This window comes from Saimiri boliviensis, chromosome 4, assembly GCF_048565385.1.
Source record: "Saimiri boliviensis isolate mSaiBol1 chromosome 4, mSaiBol1.pri, whole genome shotgun sequence".
Lineage (NCBI taxonomy): Eukaryota > Metazoa > Chordata > Mammalia > Primates > Cebidae > Saimiri > Saimiri boliviensis.
This window is the reverse complement of record NC_133452.1, coordinates 53,133,527-53,152,595: the sequence shown is the minus strand read 5'-3', so window position 1 is coordinate 53,152,595 and position 19,069 is coordinate 53,133,527. Positions and strand designations below refer to the sequence as shown.

The following is a 19,069-nucleotide window of genomic DNA, read 5'->3' as shown; positions in this document are numbered from 1 at the left end:
ATGTAAAAATAACCTAATGGTTATTGTCTGTTTGTGCTGCTATAACAAAATACCTGCGACTAGGTAATTTATAAAGTGCAGATATTTATTTCTTATGGTTCTGAAGGCTGGGAAGTCCAAGATCAAGGTGCTAGCAGTTTAATTGTCCAGTGAAGATGCAGCCTCTGCTTCAAGATGGTGCCTTGAACACCATGTTCTCTTGAAGGGAGGAATGCTGTGTCTTCATATGGCCAGAAAGCAGAAGAACAAAGGAGGAGAAAACATCCTCTGTCAATTCTTTTTTTTTTTAATTTTATTTATTTTATTTTTTAATTGCATTTTAGGTTTTGGGGTACATGTGTAGTACATGCAAGATTGTTGCTTAGGTACACACATGGCAGTGTGGTGTGCTGCCTTCCTCCCCATCACCTATATCTGGCATTTCTCCCCATGCTCTCTCTCCCCAACTCCTCACACCCCACTGTCCCTCCCTGTTTCACCCCAACAGACCCCAGTGTTTGATGCTTCCCTCCCTGTTTCCATGTGTTCTCATTGTTCAACACCCACCTATGAGTGAAAACGTGGTGTTTGATTTTCTGTTCTTGTGTTAGTTTTCTGAAAATGATGGTTTCCAGGTTCATCCATGTCCCTACAAAGGACACGAACTCATCATTTTTGATGGCTGCAGAATATTCCATGGTGTATATGTGCCACATTTTTCCGGTCCAGTCTATCATTGATGGGCATTTGGGTTGGTTCCAGGTCTTTGCTATTGTAAATGGTGCTGCAGTGAGCAGTCATGTGCATGTGTCCTTACAGTAGAATGATTTATAATCCTTTGGATATATACCCCATAATGGGACTGCTGGATCAAATGGAATTTCTATTTCTAGGTCCTTGAGGAATCGCCACACTGTCTTCCACAATAGTTGAACTAATTTACACTCCCACCAACAGTGTAATAGTGTTCCTATTTCTCCACATCCTCTCCAGCATCTGTTGTCTCCAGGTTTTTTAATGATTGCCATTCTAACTGGTGTGAAGTGGTATCTCAATGTAGTTTTGATTTGCATTTCTCTAATGACCAATGATGATGAGCATTTTTTCATATGTTTGTTGGCCTCATGTATGTCTTCTTTTGTAAAGTGTCTGTTCATGTCCTTTGCCCACTTTTGAATGGGCTTGTTTGGTTTTTTTCTTGTAAATCTATTTTAGTTCTTTGTAGATTCTGGATATCAGCCCTTAGTCAGATGGGTAGATTGCAAAAATTTTTTCCCATTCTGTTGGTTGCTGATTCACTCTAATGACTGTTTCTTTTGCTGTGCAGAAGCTGGGGAGTTTGATTAGGTCTCATTTGTCTATTTTGGCTTTTGTTGCCAATGCTTTTGGTGTTTTGGTCATGAAGTCCTTGCCTACACCTATGTCCTCAATGGTTTTGCCTCAGTTTTCTTCTAGGGTTTTTATGGTGTTAGGTCTTATGTTTAAGTCTTTAATCCATCTGGAGTTAATTTTAGTGTAAGGTGTCAGGAAGGGGTCCAGTTTCTGCTTTCTGCACATGACTAGCCAGTTTTCCCAACACCATTTATTAAACAGGGACTCCTTTCCCCATTGCTTGTTATGGTAAGGTTTGTCAAAGATCAGATGGTTATAGATTTGTGGTATTGCCTCCAAGGCCTCTGTTCTGTTCCATTGGTCTATATATCTGTTTTGGTACCAGTACCATGCTGTTTTGATTACTGTAGCCTTGTAGTATAGTTTGAAGTCTGGTAGTGTGATGCCTCCCACTTTGTTCTTTTGCTTAGAATTGGCCATCATCTGTCAATCCCTTTTGTAAGGGCACCTAGTCCAATTCATGAGGGCAAAGTCCTTATGACTCAATCACCTCTCAAAGGCCTCATCTACCAGTACTGTTATATTGAGGATTAAGTTTCCATAAAAACTTTGGAAAGAAAAAAAAAGCATTTAAACCATAGCAGTCATGCACATAAGGAACATTCAAAATTTTGCCAACTATTAGAGTTTATTGCATATTCATTATGGCCAGATTTTCTTCTAGGACCTCACATACTTAATCTTATTTAATCCCTACAAACTCATTTTTTTTTCAAGATTTCTTTTATTATATCTAGAAAGACACTGTTATAGCCAAAATCAGTAATGACATTAAAAAAAAACTTCCATACTTTTCAATATGCAAATATATTTCTTCCAAGAGTTGCCTTAGTATGATTTCAAGTGTTCGTGTTAACTTCTTTTCTGGAAAATTCCTTTTCTTAGTTGTTGTATTCTTGAAGATCCTAGGCCATGAAGAGCTTGCCTAAGTTTTGGCCAGTGAACTCCTTGATGTTCTGGCAGTGTTTATCTGCCGTGCAATGAGCAGTGAGTCCATCCTGACAGGGGGCTGTGGCTGTTTGAAGAGTTTGGACAGGTCCTCCTCCAGGAGCAGGGATTCTCCTTGGCTCTGGTGCTACATATTCTCCTGCTGGTGACGCCACTGATACTGATGTTTCTGTTGCTGCTATTTACTAATACTCCTCATGTATGTGTTGTATTTAACTATATCTTGCCTCATTTTATCCACCCTGTCCATCAGCAACTGTAGATTCTTCCCCAGATGATTAGTGCTGGCAAGACTGAAGAATTCATGCTTATCTGCTAAGCTGACTTCTTTTCAAGTTCCCACATTAGGACATTGATCAGATTTGAATTTTAATTACAATCGGCACTTCTTCAAACACGTCCTCAGAGGTGATACTGCCTTTTTCAATGCTTCAGGGGAAAATTCCTTCTCTCTACAAACTTCCATCGTTTAGGAGTCAGTTTGTATGCCTTTAGTGAGAGAGACCCTTGGGCAGTTTTTATGGTATCATAAATGTGAACAACAGATTCTTCAATAGTGTGCTGGTAACTGAACTGAGAGTCCAGGAGCACCCAGGTAATGAATGAACCACAGAATGTGGACTGGTACCAGCCTACATGAAGATGATCAGTGTTTACATGGCAAAGGCTTTGCAGCATTTTCATCTGATATTGGACTTCATCAAAGTCAGCATCATATTCTGTGTGCTGAGGGAAAGGAAAGCAGTTAGTAATTTCAAGCCAATCTTCTACAACCAGGTCTAAAAGCACTCCTTGAACAACTTCAGTTCTTTGTCCTTCTTGATAATGTTTGATTATCTTTAATACCACAAGGCTGTCTATCTGCACTTGCTTCATGGCTGAATCTCTGGAGCCACCCTTGCGTTTGCCTTTCCCTGCTGCACTGGTGGTAGAACTGAAAGAGGTGGCAGTAGAGCCAGTGCCTTCCTTGCGGGATGCCATGTTTCCAAGCAGACAGGAAGAAAGAGAATCCCTACAAATTTTAACAGGAAAGTACTATTTTGCAGATGAGGAAGCCAGGGCTCAAAGTATGGGTCCTATGACTTGTGCCTTTGGAACCCTGCATTCTCCATTTGTCCCCCCTATTTTATAGGCAGCTATTTCTCATCTCTTTTTTCTGTCCTTTTTCTTCTCAGTCTCTACATGTGGAAGGGTGTGTCCTTGGTCCTCTCCTTCTCTCTGTGTATTCTCCCTCCTTAGGTTGTTACCTCTAATGAACTGACTTTTAAATATACTTACAAATCATGTAGGCAAAATAATTCTTTTTTTCCAATTACTGGTGATATCCTCTGCTTCTCCAGCCATTCACAATAATCTCCATCCACATGCCTAACAGGTTTTCAACTCTTACTGTGTCCTTCTTGACATCTTCCCCTGAAACCACTCACTGTACTCCTACTCCAGTTTTCCTCATCTTGGTCCATGGCACTGCCATTTATTCAGTTCAGTACAAAAACCTAGGAGTCATCATTCATTTCCCTCTTTTTCCGTTTTTTTCTTTTTTCCTATCGTCAGTCTACCAACAACTCCTGTTGGCCTTTCTTCAAAATATATCCCAAATCTGCATACTTCTCAGCATATTTATCATGTCCACTCTAGTATATGGAACCATCAACTCTCACCTGGACTACAGCAAGACTCATATCCCTGCTTCCACTGATTCTCCTGATAGTCTCCTCTCTGCATACAGACAGAGCAAGCTTTCTAAACTGTAAAATTGGACCATGTAATTTTCTTTTTCAAAGGCCCTTCGTAATGGCTTCCCATTACACTTAGAATAAATCAGAATGTCTTGTGATGTCACAAGGTCTCTGTGCCCTGCCTTGCCTATGTGTCAGCCTCAACTCATTTCCGATAGCTGGCTAGGTGTGCTCTGACCATTCTGCCTTCTTGCTGCGCTTCCAGTGTGCCAAGATCCTCCTCATCTCAGCTCTTCACACATGCTGCACTTCTGTCTGAAATTCACTTCCTCAGACTTTTATATGGCTTGATCTCACATCATTCATATTTTGCTCAAACGCCACCTCCTCAAAGACTGTCTTTAACCAATATATCTAAAACGGCACCCACAGCTCTGCCCAAGGTTCTAGGAAGACCTTGTCCTTCTTTAGTACTCTTTATAGCATTTATCACCATCCAAAACTATATCCTTTTTATATACTTCTTTACTTTCATATTATCTGTCTCTCCCACCAGAATATAAGCATCCTGAGGGCAGGAAGATGAAGCCTCTAGTTCACTTCTTTATCCCTAGTGCCCAAAACAATCAGTGAAATATAGTAGAAATAAATAATGACACAATGAAAGAAAGAAAGAAAGAAAATGAGTTGTTTCTGATTGTGATTTCTGTTTAATTCTGTTAGGCTATGCTGACTCTTCATTGTGTGTAACGTTTCGCTTTTAGCAACAAAAAATTGGCAACAACCTACATGTCTGTCAATAAAGGACTATTAATAAATCATGGAGTGTGCCTATAATAAAATGCAACAATAAAAAAGAACAAAGAAAATCAAAATGTACTAGCTCTAAAATAAAGTAGAAAGGCCTGTTGCAGAACAGTGTGCTTTGGCCATCTGCTTTCCTGCTCCGGGCCTTTGCACTCGCTGTTCCGTCTGTCTGAAATGCTCTTCTCCAGATCTTTCAGGTCTCTCTCAGATAGCACCTCCCAGAGAATGTTCCAACACCAAGTTTAAAGTATCTTTCACCCCTTTCACTCACTAATCTCTTGTTTTGCTCTATTCTGCATAATAGTCATCACCATCCAAAATTCCATTTACTCATCTGTAAATGTAAGGCAGGGACTTGACAGTCTTATTTGCTGCTGCAGTCTCAGGGCCTACAACAGTGCCTGGAGTAAAGTTGAAAAAAAAAAGAGAGAAATAAGAGAGAGATAGATCTGGTTTTCCAATCAGGTTCTTTTGGATAGGAGAGTAAAAGTACCACCATATGCTTCCCTTCGTGTTTAAAAACTTAAGTGTTAGGGACTTTGTGTTTTTAGGCTGATAGGGACCTTAGAGGTCATCTAGTCCAAGCCATGATTTTGTCAAAGGGTGGATTGAGAAGGGTATTAAATAATGTGTGGAGGTCCAATGAAAATGAAAGTCAATGGTGATAGGATGACTTTTTATGCTTCTGAACTCTGAGTTATGTAATGTGCCACTTAATTTAAAAATAACCTCCATAAATATATTTTGAAAAATATCAATGAGATGGTAGCCAGGTAAATAATTCAGGCACAAGCCCCAAGGGATTTGAAGGAAGATAAGTCACTGTGGACACAGTCATTGATCAGAGCAGGCTTCCTGAAGGAGGACATCAGCTGGCCCTTGAAGGACAGAAGAGATTTAGTGGTGAGGAGGGAGAAGGAGCATTTCAGGAAGGCATTGCAGCAGTGAGCAGTGGTGGGAGAGGTCCAGGTATAGGACCAAGACCTTAAGGGAGAAACCTATAAGGACTTAACAAGAAATTAATTATGACCCATAATACAGTTAGCTCGGAAATAGGAACTGGAACATCAGTCTTTAAATCTTTAGGGCCTGTAATGGAGAGTCTTACTTTCTTAAAAAGTATTGTTCTAGGGCGTGTGTGGTGGCTCACACCTATAATCCCAGCATTTTGAGAGGCCGAGGTGGGTGAATCACAAGGTCAGAAGTTCAAGACCAGCCTGGCCAAGATGGCGAAACCCTGTCTCTACTAAAAATAAAAAAATCAGCAGGGTGCAGTGGCAGGTGCCTGAATCCCAGCTACTCTGGAGGCTGAGGCAAGAGAATCGCTTGAACCCCAGGAACGGAGGTTGCAGTAAGCTGAGATCATGCCGTTGCACTCAAGCCTGGGCAACAGAATGAGACTCGATCTCAAAAAAAAAGTATTTTTTTAAAGATAATATTTTTTCTATAGACAGATAATGTAAATGAAACAGTATTTACACACTGTTATTGATTGATTTGCATAAAAATATATATATTTTTATTTTTATTTCTATATTTATATAAATATGTAGGCCCTGGGAATGCAGTAGGAAATAATACTGCCAAGTCCCTGCCTTAACATATTAGTAAATGTAATTTGGGATGGTGATAACTACCATACAGAAAAATAGAGCAAGGTAATTGATTAATGAGTGAGGGGTGTAAATGTGTGTGTGTGTGTGTGTGTGTGTGTGTGTGTGTGTGTGTTGAAGTCCTCTCTAGTACCTCAGAATGTGATGTTGGTTGGTGGTATGGTCATTGCAGACATAATTACATAAGATGAAGTAACACTGGAGAGATGGGCCCCTAATCCAATATGACTGGTATCTTTATAAGAAGATCCCGTGTAAAGACAGAGCTAAATATGTAGAACACAATGTGAAGGTGAAGATGCAGGCTGATATTGGAGTTATGCTCCTTAAGCCAAGGAATGCCTGGATCTATCAGAAGCTGAAAAAAGCAAAGAAGGAATCTCCCCTGTAGGCTTCAGAGGGATCATGGCCCTGCCAATACTTTGATTTCCAACTTTTAGCTTCCACAATAGATTTCTGTTATTTTAAGCCATGCCGTTTATGGTATTTTATTATGGCAGCCTTAGGAAACTGATACAGAAACTCTTTTTTTATAACCCAATTTTGAAATGGAACCAAATAGAAGAAAACTTGCTTTGTAACTGGGTTTATGGGACATTTGGCAAAGTTGATTAGAACTTTGTATATGTTTTTGTTGATTTAGTGATAATGATGGGTTACATAATACCTATAAATACAAGCATCATTAAATTCTTTGGACGGAGTCCTTTATAAATTAATTGCAAGCATAGTTGGAGTAACTCAAGCCACAAACTAAGTGAATCACCAGTAGAATCAGACATAGATCTTTTGTTTTCATTTTTGTATCTTAAAAGCTCAATCTTCAACAGGCTTTCTTTTTCTCTTATTTTAGTTAAAGGATTAATTCCTATGTACATTTCCTTACATGATTTAGTCAACAATCACTGGGTGAATCTATTCATATAAGAATAAAGAATAGATTTTAACTTTTTTGGTTTTGAGTTCATGAACATGTCTATCATATAGTCATTTATTATGCTTATTTAAGTATAACTAGAGATTTAGGACTCACTGTGCCAATAATCTTGCTAACTTATGTGCTGAATCAGAGAGAAAATTTATAGATAAATGAATTATGTATAAACTTAAACTGTCTAGGCAGATAGCTGTTTTTTGTTGTTTACAGAGAGAAAATCAAGTTATATCAGGTTTACATTTTACTTATCTTTGTTTTCAAGGCTCTCAGCCACTGCCTTGATGGTTTCCTTTCTCCTGTTTTTTTTTTTCTGTCCGTGCTATCTCTTATATTAAGCCAAGATTTAATGTTTTGTCTTTTTCTTTTCTGGTCCATGTGTTTTCACAATAAGGATAAGAGATTTTGCTTTGTTATCATATGGCAGGACTATAAATAGGAAAAAATCATATTTTAAAAAATCATTTCCAGTATGGTTTGCAACATGTTTAAATTGATTGCTCCCCCTTCCTTTACTCAACCTCAAATTTAATTCTTAATTAACTCAGTTTTTCTTTTTTTTTTTCTACTTGAGGGTCATGGGAACAAGTTTGAGGTTGGTCACATCATATGGGTTTTAACCTTTATAGTTATCTTGTAACCCAAACAAACATTAGTCATTCTGATAAAGGTTAAAAGAACAGTTTGGACATCTCATAGGACTTTGGCTCAGATAAGTTATTCCATTAATACGTTTTCTCAGGAAAATGTCTTCATTTTTGCTCTCCTGACTTCTGGTCTCCTGTAAGTTTTCTAAGTTTCATCTGACTCGAAAATGCTTTAAAATAATGCTCTGGACTAAATATATTTGCGGAAATTGTCATATTTGCTTTATTCATTAGATAGTGTTATTTTGAGGGAAATTATTATATTAAATTATTACAAAGATTTATTTTATAGTTCCTTTACACTTTTTCTTAGCCATTGTTTATCTGTTCCTGTTATAAATGGAGGCCAGTAGATAACCCCTATGTGAACATTATTATAGAAAGGTGTTTAAGGAGATGGCTGGAGCTACAAGCAAAGTGAGTTTCTTTATCCATGCTCTCAGGGACGCTAAATCAAAGCTTCATTTAGCAATATTTGCTTCTGATGTGTTGCTCCAGCAAGAGCTACATTCAGGTAAGGAACCTGCATCTGAAGGTGGGCTCTGGAATTGTTGTTTTACCATCTGTCTTCCAGCCCCAGAGTGAAATTCTTGGAAGAAGTTGAGTGGGGAGGCATGGGGAAAGTCCTGGGCCTGATTCCCCTCCTAACTTTTAAGGTTGTTTTGGCAGCTTCCTCCATCTCTCTAGAAATTAGTTCCTCATCAATACAATGAGGGAATAGCCACTAACACTTACTTAACATTATGCGCCAGGCACTACTCCAAATACTTTACATGTAAAATTAGTTGAATCTTCAGAACTCTGTGAGGGTGAAAGATCCAACACACTCATACCCTCTCGATTCTCCCTGCCATTCCTGCTTTTCCCTCCTGTTTTCTCATCACCATCTGATACACACACACACACACACACACACACACATATACATCTCAGAATATATATATCTCAGAATATATATGTATTCTTTTGTATACATTATGTTTTCGGGTTTTTTTGTTGTTGTTGTTGTCAGTTTCCTTGCTTTAGAATATAAATGTCATAAGGGCAGAAACTACTATTTGTTTCGTTTACTAGTATACCTCTAAAACAGAGCCTGACAAGCAATAATTATAAAATCAATGTTGAATGAATGAGGTACGTAGATCAAGTAATTGATTAATGCTCACCAAAATAGTAATGGGGCAGAGTTGGGAATTGGTCCCAGATTGTTTATCTCCAGATCCTATACACTAAAGCACCATGTTACACCGACTAAAATTAGGCAACCAATGGCTTCCAAGCCATTGGTTCATCATGCTGGTTTCACATCAGAATTACATGTGGTGTTTTAAAAACTACAAATGGAGCCGAGCACAGTTGTTCATGCCTGTAACCTCAGCACTTTGGGAAGCCGAGGAAGGTGGATTAAGAGTTCAAGACCAGCCTGACCAACATGGTGAAACCTCGTCTCTACCTAAAATACAAAACTTAGCTGGGAATGGTGGTGTGAATCTGGAATCCCAGCTACTCAGGAGGCTGAAGCAGGAGAATCACTTGCATCCAGGAGGTGGAGGTTGCAGTGAGCCAAGATCCTGCCGCTGCACTCCAGCATGAGTGACAGTGTGAGACTCTGTTTCAAAAACAAAAGCTACAAATGCCTGCTGCTCCCTACTCTTCCCCATTACATACTCTGAAGGAATTTAGTGAGTTTGGAGTCACAACATTTTGTCCTAAAATTCCCAAGTGAACTTAGTTTGCACCTAAACTAAGATGAGATAAACTTAAAAAGCATAGCTTAAGTTTATCTTAATAACACCCTTAATTTTATAAATGTTTAAAATGTATTCCAAAAGAAGTTGAGATTGAACCTTTTGTTTAAAGGGACAGATGGAAGATAGTAGGAGCAGAACTTCCTTCTGATATTGATTCATGGTTGGGTTTACGGCTGAGTTCATGACTCTTTCTATAATGATTTTCCAGCTGATTCTAAATGTTAAGTAGGATTGGCCTGTGACTGGTATCTAGAGACCTTACTATAGACTGGCAGTAAACTCATAATAATCTATATGATTTAAAATCAGTTGTTTAACCACAGTATAATTTCACAATTATTCTTCCCTTTCAAACATTGGTGTTTAAGAAGTGGACAGTCCAAACCTACCCTGGGACTGGACCTTTGGAACGAGTTCCAGTTTTCAAGTAATGAACCACATTATACTAGATGAATAAGACTTAAATGATTTTGTCAAAGCATTACCCCTCAAGTCAATCTTTGCTAGAGCAATGTAATGGGACTTGGTACAGAATGACCTGAAATGACAGCCCAGAAAGATTGGTATTTTGTTGTGCTGTAGATGACTTTCTAATCTTAAAACTAATTACAGAAAGGAAGATATTTAACAAATGCCTTGGAAGCTGATTAAGCTGCTTCTTCCTTCTTCATCTGCTACTACTACTGCTTCCATTACTGCTCTGCTACTCCTACCACTGTTACTACTACTACTACTGCTGCTGCTACTACTTCTAGTACTACTACATTTAATGTGTTGTGCAGGTACCTTAACTCATTTACTTCTAGAAATTCTGTGAGCTTATGTTAGCATGGATTATCCAAAAAGCAGATGCTGATTCAGCATTAAATGTGCAAGAAATGTATTAGGATAAATGCCCCTGAGAAAAAAAAAGTGGTGAAGGGATCCCAGAGATACTAGAAGAGCCTTTAATGCAAGTCTGACCCTGAAGAAAAGATAGAAAGAGAAAGGGAAGAATGGTGTAAGCATTTCAGACTGCTGTTTAGTTCAGTGAAAACTTAGCAAGGCTGTTGGGAGTCCTCAAGCCAAAGCCAACTATTAGAGGAGTCCCTTGTCTCATGGGATTGGGCCTGCCTTTGTATTTCTGTTGCACACAGTCATGGCTGGGAGCAGCCTATGGGAAAATATGGACCTCAGTGGATTTCAGAGAAGAGCAGCTGGGGATTTCAGTCAATTCTGCTCCCTGCAGTCAAAATCTAGGAGGCATATTGTTATGACCAATATGCTCATATTTAGACATAATGTTCTAGAGATTCCGAGAAGTTACTCTTGGCTATCACCAAGATGTGTCTTTTCCAACATAATTTCTTTTTACACATTCTGTAACTTGGTTATTATCAGGCTTGTGCTGAACTCTAACCCATGTAGATAATTTTTAATAAGGATGCTTAGTAATTTAAAAACATAAAATCCACACTGCTAATCTCTAAATCTTCTAAGAAAAGTTTAATGCTAAACAAATGGGGGGTGTTTGTGCATGTGTGTGTTTGTATCATGTATATGTACACATACACACACATTTATGTTAGTATTGGGTAACATAAATTTATTCAGCTGGTTATTATAGACCATTAAAGGAACTGTATTGCCTTATCTAAACAAAGTGTGCAACTGTTTGAGTTTAGGTACTCTGTGCTTATGAGTGTTGTGAATTTTTCACTTGGGCTTTCACCTCAGTCTGCTGCTTTCATAGGTCCTTTTTGATTTCTACCTCTTGAAATAATAGTTGTCACTCAAAGTTCAGAGGTGATAGAAACTGGTAACAGATGTCAGGGAAACAAGAAAAATTGTCATTTACTATTATTGGTCAATTTGGTTCTTTATTATTTCCTTGGAAATTATACACAATCAGAACAACTATTTGAGAGTTTTTTAAACCTCACATAGTATAAAAATAGCATTTTATCCTAAATCAAAGCAAGTTTTATTCACTGTATTTTTTTGATCAAACAAGGAGTGGACAAATACATATTGAGCACTTGCTGTATGCGATGCTGAGGCATTTGACATTCATAATTTCATTTTTTGTAGCATTATAATTACTGTACTTCACAACAAGCCAGTGGGCTAGGTGTCATTATGCACATTTGAGACGTGGGGGAGGAGACTGAAAAAGCAAAACTAACTTGCCCATGGCTCTCAACTAGTAAGTGGCAAAACTAGCAACTTTAAAACTATCTGACTGATATCAAAGCTCCAGTTTATGTTTCTCAGCTATACATATTTTTTTTAATGAAGGAAATTAAATTTCAGCATCAAATTACCTGGCTAATTTAGAAATGAAGGGTTAAAAGTAAACAGAAAACGAGAAATGTAAAAATCTTTTTTTTTTTTGGAAGGAAATACCCAAATAGTAAAATGAATTAAATCAGCTTCTCTACTTGCTTATTAATAACAATAATCATGCTAACATACCCTATAAGGCATATCACAGAAATATCTGGGAAAACTGTGTACATAGTAAATATGTATTGATATATTTACATATGATTTCAAGATGACTGAAATAGAGGACAGAATGCCCCAAATGCTCTGATTCTGTTTAGGGTGAAACCATTGAAAAATAATGCTTCAGTAGTCTTTTCTATAAATTGAGGGGAATAGGCTAGGTCATCTCCAGACTCTCTTCAGTTCTAAGATTATTTATTCTTTCTTTAATTTTTCTAAGCACTTTGAGGTAGTACTGTCCATTCTCAAGATGTCCATTGAAAAATAAATATTATAGGGGATAGATGAATAAACTTGGCTGCTTACTTAGAGGATTTCTTATAGATTAGTTAACATATACCCCTGTGTTAGTCAGAGCAGATAGTTTATGCTGTAGTAACAAACCAACCCTTAATGCTCAGTGATCTAAGACAACAAAAGCTTGTGTTGAGCTAATGATATATATTTACTGTAAGCAGGGGAACTCTGTTTTTTAGTTATTCAGGGATACATGCTAACAAGCAGCCAAGCTATTCAAGTTTACCAACTATTATGCTATAGGGAATGAGGAGATATAGTGAATCTAACATTGCCCCTTAAAGCCTCTGCTCACATTCCATTGACCAAAGCAAATCACATTGTCACGTCTCACATGGAAAGAAGAGGCAGGGAAGTACAACTTAAAAGAGGTCTGAATTGAATGTATTTGTTGAAAAACCCAAATGGATGTCATAAAACTAATATAATGTGAAATGAGAATCTGGTCATATCCTGGTCTTACTTAAAATCCTATACTATAGTGCCTTATTATGGCCCTTGGGGTAAATATAGTATCTTGACATGGCCCTTGAGGCTCTGTTGATAGGATATTCACCTTCAAAACTTCATCTTTTGATTCTTCCCCTTTCACTCACTTCACTGCAGTCATGTTGGTCAACTCGTCTGATGTGTTAGTTTCATAAATAAGTTCTTCTCCCTCCTATTTATACATCTTTGCACTTGTGTTTAGTCTACCCACTTTTCCATAAGCTGAATCCTACCCCCACCTTCACGACTCAGTTTAAACATGACTTACTCTTGGTAACTGTCCCTGATTTTCCAGGTAAATATCCCGTTATGTGTTCTAAGAGCACCTGATGCATTTTCTCAGGAAATAAGCTGTGTCTATTTAATTCACACCCACAGCACAATACCCAGCACACAATCAAACACTCAAATATTTGTTGGCCAAATATGGGTTTTGGATTAGTGCCCAAAGATTACATTGCCAGATTTCACAGGAAGAATAGACAACTTTACCAGCAGAGCTGTTAGGAAAGGGACCCGTACCAGGATTGCTTATATAAGAGGACCATCATAGCCAGATGCTTCTTAGGTATATATTTTATTGCAAAGGTTACTCTCAACATCAGAGTATGTTCCTGCTTAGTTCTAATTGTGGGACTTCTAAATCTTGTTTTGTCCTTTGGTAAAAATGAGATTTTCTAGCAAGAATGCGTTAATATTTTTATCCTCCAAGAGTCTAGGATGTATTTCTAGATAAAGAACTTATTGGATACTAGATAAGTCAGAAAATATAACCCGTGCTTTGAGAAACAAATGAAGGACAGAACAGTGCATGTTAGGGCAGGTGAAGGAGTCCTCCTTTGGGGAAGGAGGTGTAGTAGTTTGCTTGTGCTGCCATAACAAAATACCATAGACTGAGTGAGTGAAACAACAAAAATGTATTTTCTCACATCTGGAGGCTGGAAGTTCAAGGTCAGGATGCCAGCAGCATTGGTTTCCTCTTCTTTGCTTGAGATGGCCACTCTATTGCTGCCTTTTCACATGGTTTTTTCTCTGTGCATGCACATTCCTGGTATCTCTTTCCTGTGTTCCAATTTTCTGTTCTTATAAGGACAACAGTGAGATTGGCTTAGGGCATACCCTAACGACCTAATTTTAACTTAATTACCTTTTTAGAGGCCTTATATTCAAACACACTCACATTTTACTAGGGTACTAGGGCTTAGCATTTCAGTATATGTATTTAAGGTGTACACAATTGAGCTCATAACAGAAAGCAAAGAAAGAGTGTACAAAAGAGATGAAGAGGTGGAGATAGGCTGAACATGTCAGCAGGCTGGCTTGTGCTATGTGAAATTGTTGAATAGGTCACTGGAACATGACTTCATTAGGAAAGCAGTTCTGCAACTCTCCTGTCTCTTCTGGTATTGGTTCCCTGGCCACACTTTCAAATACTCATTTTAAAAAAACCTATTTATGTGTTTTAGAGACAAGATCTCACCCTGTTGACCAGGCTGGAGTGCAGTCATGCAAGCATAGCTTACTGCAGCCTTGAACTCCTGGGCTCAAGTTATCCTCCTTTTGAGTAGCGGGACTAAAGGTGTGTGATCCTTCTCCTGAGTAGCTGGGACTAAAGGTGTGTGATCCTCCTGAGTAGCTGGGACTAAAGGTGTATGCCACTATGTGTAGCTAATTTTTCAATTTTCTTGTAGGGATGGAGGTCTTGCTGTCTTGACCAGGCTGGTCTGAAACTCCTGGCCTCAAGCAATCCTTTTATCTCAGCCCCACAAAGCACTGAGATTACAAGCATGAGCTACTGCGCCCAGCCCACAAAAACTCTTACTATATTTACAGTTCCTGGCTGGGTGCAGTGGCTCACACCTGTAATTTCAGCACTTTGGGAGGCCAAGGTGGGTGGATCATGAGGTCAGGCATTTGAGACAAGCCTGGCCAACATAGTGAAACCCCGTCTCTACTAAAAATACAAGAAGTTAGCCAGGAGTGGTGGCGAGTGTCTATAATCCCAGCTACTCTGGAGACTGAGGCAGGAGTATCATTTCAACCCAGGAGGCAGAGGTTGCAGTGAGCCAAGATTGTACCACTGCACTCCAGCCTGTGTTACAGTGCAAGACTCTGTCTCAAATACATGCCTACATACATACATACATACATACATACAGTTCCTTAAGTAGTATCTGCCTTCTCCCCTCCACTGTGTCATAAGGGCAGGAACTTGGTCTTTTTTGTTCACTATTGTAAGTCTAGTAGTACCTGACAATCAATGTGCCACAATTATTTCACAATAGAATAAGTGGAATAAGATGTTAAATAAGAGATGAAGTCCTGGATGTTCCCAAGGGTCTATAGGCCTCAGCCAGCCTCCTAGAGGGAGCAGAGCCTCTGCCATAGAGTCTTTAGACAAACCTTTCCTTCCCCATCATCCCCAAAATTACTACTGCCCCCTACCCCAATTAAATAAGATTTACCTTTGGGACCTGTTGAATAAACGTGGAGTGATTTTTTAGGTTTCTATCTGATTGCCTTCTTCCTAAAACACATCACTTTGTTGATGCTTGAAGTAAATACAAGAAAAAGTATTTCACTCCTCAACCAGTGATAAATGATTTAAATACAAACCCATGATCAAAGCTGGGATTTCAATTTGTTAAAATGTAATCAGCCCATGTGCAAGTGTAAATGACTCTCAACCAAGATTTCCTGTTTAAATATGGAAAGAAGAGAGAGAAGGGGCAGGGGAGAGGAGACTGCAGAAAGGTGTTTCAGAAAGCTAACTTCCCAGATTTGACACTGCACTCTACATAGCACATGTTGGAGTGTTAGTGTAGACTATGGCATTTTTTTGCTTCCTGGCTGTGCGAAGTCCTCCCATAACCACCTGCAGGAAATAATTATCTATGTAAGGAGCAGAAGAGTCTTCCAGTAGAGAGGGCTGTTAGTGAGTGGTTCACAGTATTTTTCACTTTACTGGTCTATGATTACAGAATCCCAGATTTGCAACAATTATTTGTAGTTTGGTTTTGTTAATGTTGTTCTTTAAGATGTCAGTGGAAAAATTTCCCTCCCAGTTCCCTTGTAAAGTGAAATTTACACATCAAGTGTAAGCCCACTTTTAAACAGATTTATTTAAAATATATATATATATTTTTTCAGTTGTAGCATGATCATGTCATTTACCTCATAAGAAATATATACTGAGAAATATAAGAGCTGGACATCTTTCACTGTGTTTCTTCAGAACTGTACTAAATCTTACTAGATTCTTCTACTGTTACGCTAGTAATTAATTCGGATTTCTATTTTTTATTGAGTAGTGACATTCACATTTGACTTGCCAGAAAAATAAAAAACATTTCAATGGCAGCAATGCAGATAATAATTATTTCTTGGACATTAGTTTAGCAGCAGGTGCTATAGTGTGCTTTGTCTACAAATGTGCTTTTAAATGTTCTTATCCAAAAGTGTGTCCAGGAAAAACCTGTATATTATTATGATCTATTTCACTCATTTTAGTTCTCAGGGTAATGGAATTTCATGTCATTTGATTTGTAATGAACACAAAAATTTTTAAATATTCTGAAGAAAGATTTAACATTTAAATTAACAAGATAATAGGAAACATGTTTAATAGCACAGCATTTCAGGTAGAAAATATATACCAAGAGAAAAAAATTAAGTTGGCAATAAATTATGTTTAATTTTGTATATGGTTTCTATAAGGGGAAAATAGGTCCTTAGCCTGATCGTGTGCATCTTTTCTGATACCCTTCTTCTCCTTTTTTCTTCCTTTATCTTCTCTCCATCACTAACTACCACCCTTCTTTAGCCAGGATATGTTTTTATTGGCTGAGTCATCCAGGTCTTCTCTTTTTTCTGGGCCCCATAGTCAAACCTGCCCCACATAGTCAAACCACAGCTCATTAACACCCCTCAGAGGCAAAGCAAGAGGACAAAAGAGAAAAGGAGTGCCCACCTGTGGGATCTGAATTCAGCAGTTAATAGGTCCCCTTCTTACCCCTCACCCCAGTCTCCAAAGGGTTTTCTTCGTATTAACGTGGGAAACACAAGACCCAAAGCTATGTCTGCTAGTAGCCTTTCCTGCTAATTTTACCATCATTTTATTGAGACTTCACTTGTATCTTATTTCATCAGCTTGCCATTGGCAGGTGGGCAGATTTTCCTGTTTTTGGCCTGACTCCAAGGTATATGCAACAGCAGGCAAGATTCAGGGAAACAAAGGTATTTTGACTTTTTTTCCCAGTTTGCTTTAATAGCTTAGTAACCTCCTGGGGAGGCAGCAGTTTAGATTATTGACAAGAATATGAGTTTGGAAGTCAAATAGTCACAGGTGAAATCCCAGATCCACCCCCGCCCCCCCCCCCACCTTGTAACTATTTGAATTGTCTCCATGAGTTTTAGATCTTCATCAACACAAAGGACAGGGAAAGCATAATTGCCTTAGAATAGGATAGTTGCAGCTTACATAGCTTTGGAAACCTACATGAGATTCTGAGGGTTGTATATGTAAAATACAAAGAGAGCTGATTTTGTTGAACACATATAGAATAAGCCAGGTGACCCCGGAACTTCATTATCCCCTCTCACTGGTAGCTCAGTGAGCCTGAGTTAGCTTGAGGAAGGAACAGGCTTGCATTTCAACTACTTCTTTCCATTGCACTGATGTTCACTGCACTTCTCCGTTTCCTATAGTGAGTACAATGTTACAGGGGGAGAGTTTCACCCTTCTGGGGATGCATGTAGTCCGTGTCTGCCTGTGTGCTCTCTCCTATGTCTGTGCTCTTAAGTTTTCTCTCAATTTATCCCATTTTATATTTTTACCATGAGGCACTAATAAAGAGTGCTTATGACTCCTTTCCATGATAGTTGGAGATGAAGTAGAGACACATACCACCAAGCAGCAGAGTTTAACTGGTTCGCCTAGGGTGGAAATAATCCTCTTAGGAAAGGCTGGAACCAGGTGGCTGCTGGCTCAGAATTATGTTTGGTGGCACCATAGGAGTCCTTCAGACACCAAAGCCTCCAAACCCATGAGTCACTGGGAAAAGGTGGATTTTCTGCAAAAGAAAAACCCTGGTGACTGAGACTTATGGCTGCCTAAACTTTGTAAGTTAAGGGTGAAACCATGCATGATTTTTGAAAAATGTCCACCACAAATTGTGATGTGCACAGCAGGGTGAGTACTGCATAATACATAATCTCCAAGGTCCCATCAGCTCTTTAGTTCTTGAGGTAGGTATCATCGTAAACATATGGGCTCTTTCACTTTTGGATTAGAGAAAGTGTATAAAATGATTTGTTTTTATCGTATATATTGCCTTCATCCCCAGATTTCTTGTACCTTTTATCATTTTATATAAAATCTAATGTCCTGTGTTGCAACTGGAGTAGTAGGCAGGTGTTCTGCCAAGTTAAGATGTTTATATAACTTCTCTTTGCCACACTAATGCATGTTGTGGAATTGTCTTCTGCCCTCCACGTAAGGACCACTTCTTCCTTCTCAAATACGTAACCCATGTATAGTTTGCTATCTGACTTACAGCAAACATTCGGATATTTTCCTGGCCTGTCACTATAGTAACCAGAAGGCAGGCCTCATCCTAAAGGAGCTCAGAGGGGAGGAAGGCGGGAGTCCTGAGGAGTCATAGCCTAGAGATGAAGGGAAAATCTGAGGCAAAGGTTCTCTTCAGCTTTTTCTTTAACTCCCCCGCCAACCTAAAAAAACTTTGAAATATCTTGGGAGCTACTTAGGCCAAAAGTGATGAAATTTTTTGGCAGTTACTGTGATCTTTGTGTCAGTTCACCTCCTTAGGGTATCTTGCTGATAATATTTAAATGATACCAACATAATGCTGTTGGACCACCTGTCTCCTTTCATTGCTTTGTGCATTTATTCCATGCTGCGGCACCACAGCCATCTTCTGAATGAATACTAAGGCAGCCAAATCCTGACTCACTACAGTCCTACACCATGTCTCTTTTGCTTGGCCAAGAAAACTGTTAGGTTCTCTTTTCATCTGTCAAATATAAG

At 38.7% G+C, this 19,069-nt stretch overlaps 1 pseudogene; it reads right to left on the bottom strand.

The window, feature by feature from the left end:
- Positions 1-2,252: 2,252 nt before the first annotated feature.
- On the bottom strand, positions 2,253-3,300 carry LOC101035413 (eukaryotic translation initiation factor 3 subunit H pseudogene; annotated as a pseudogene).
- Between the last annotated feature and the right edge of the window lie 15,769 nt (positions 3,301-19,069).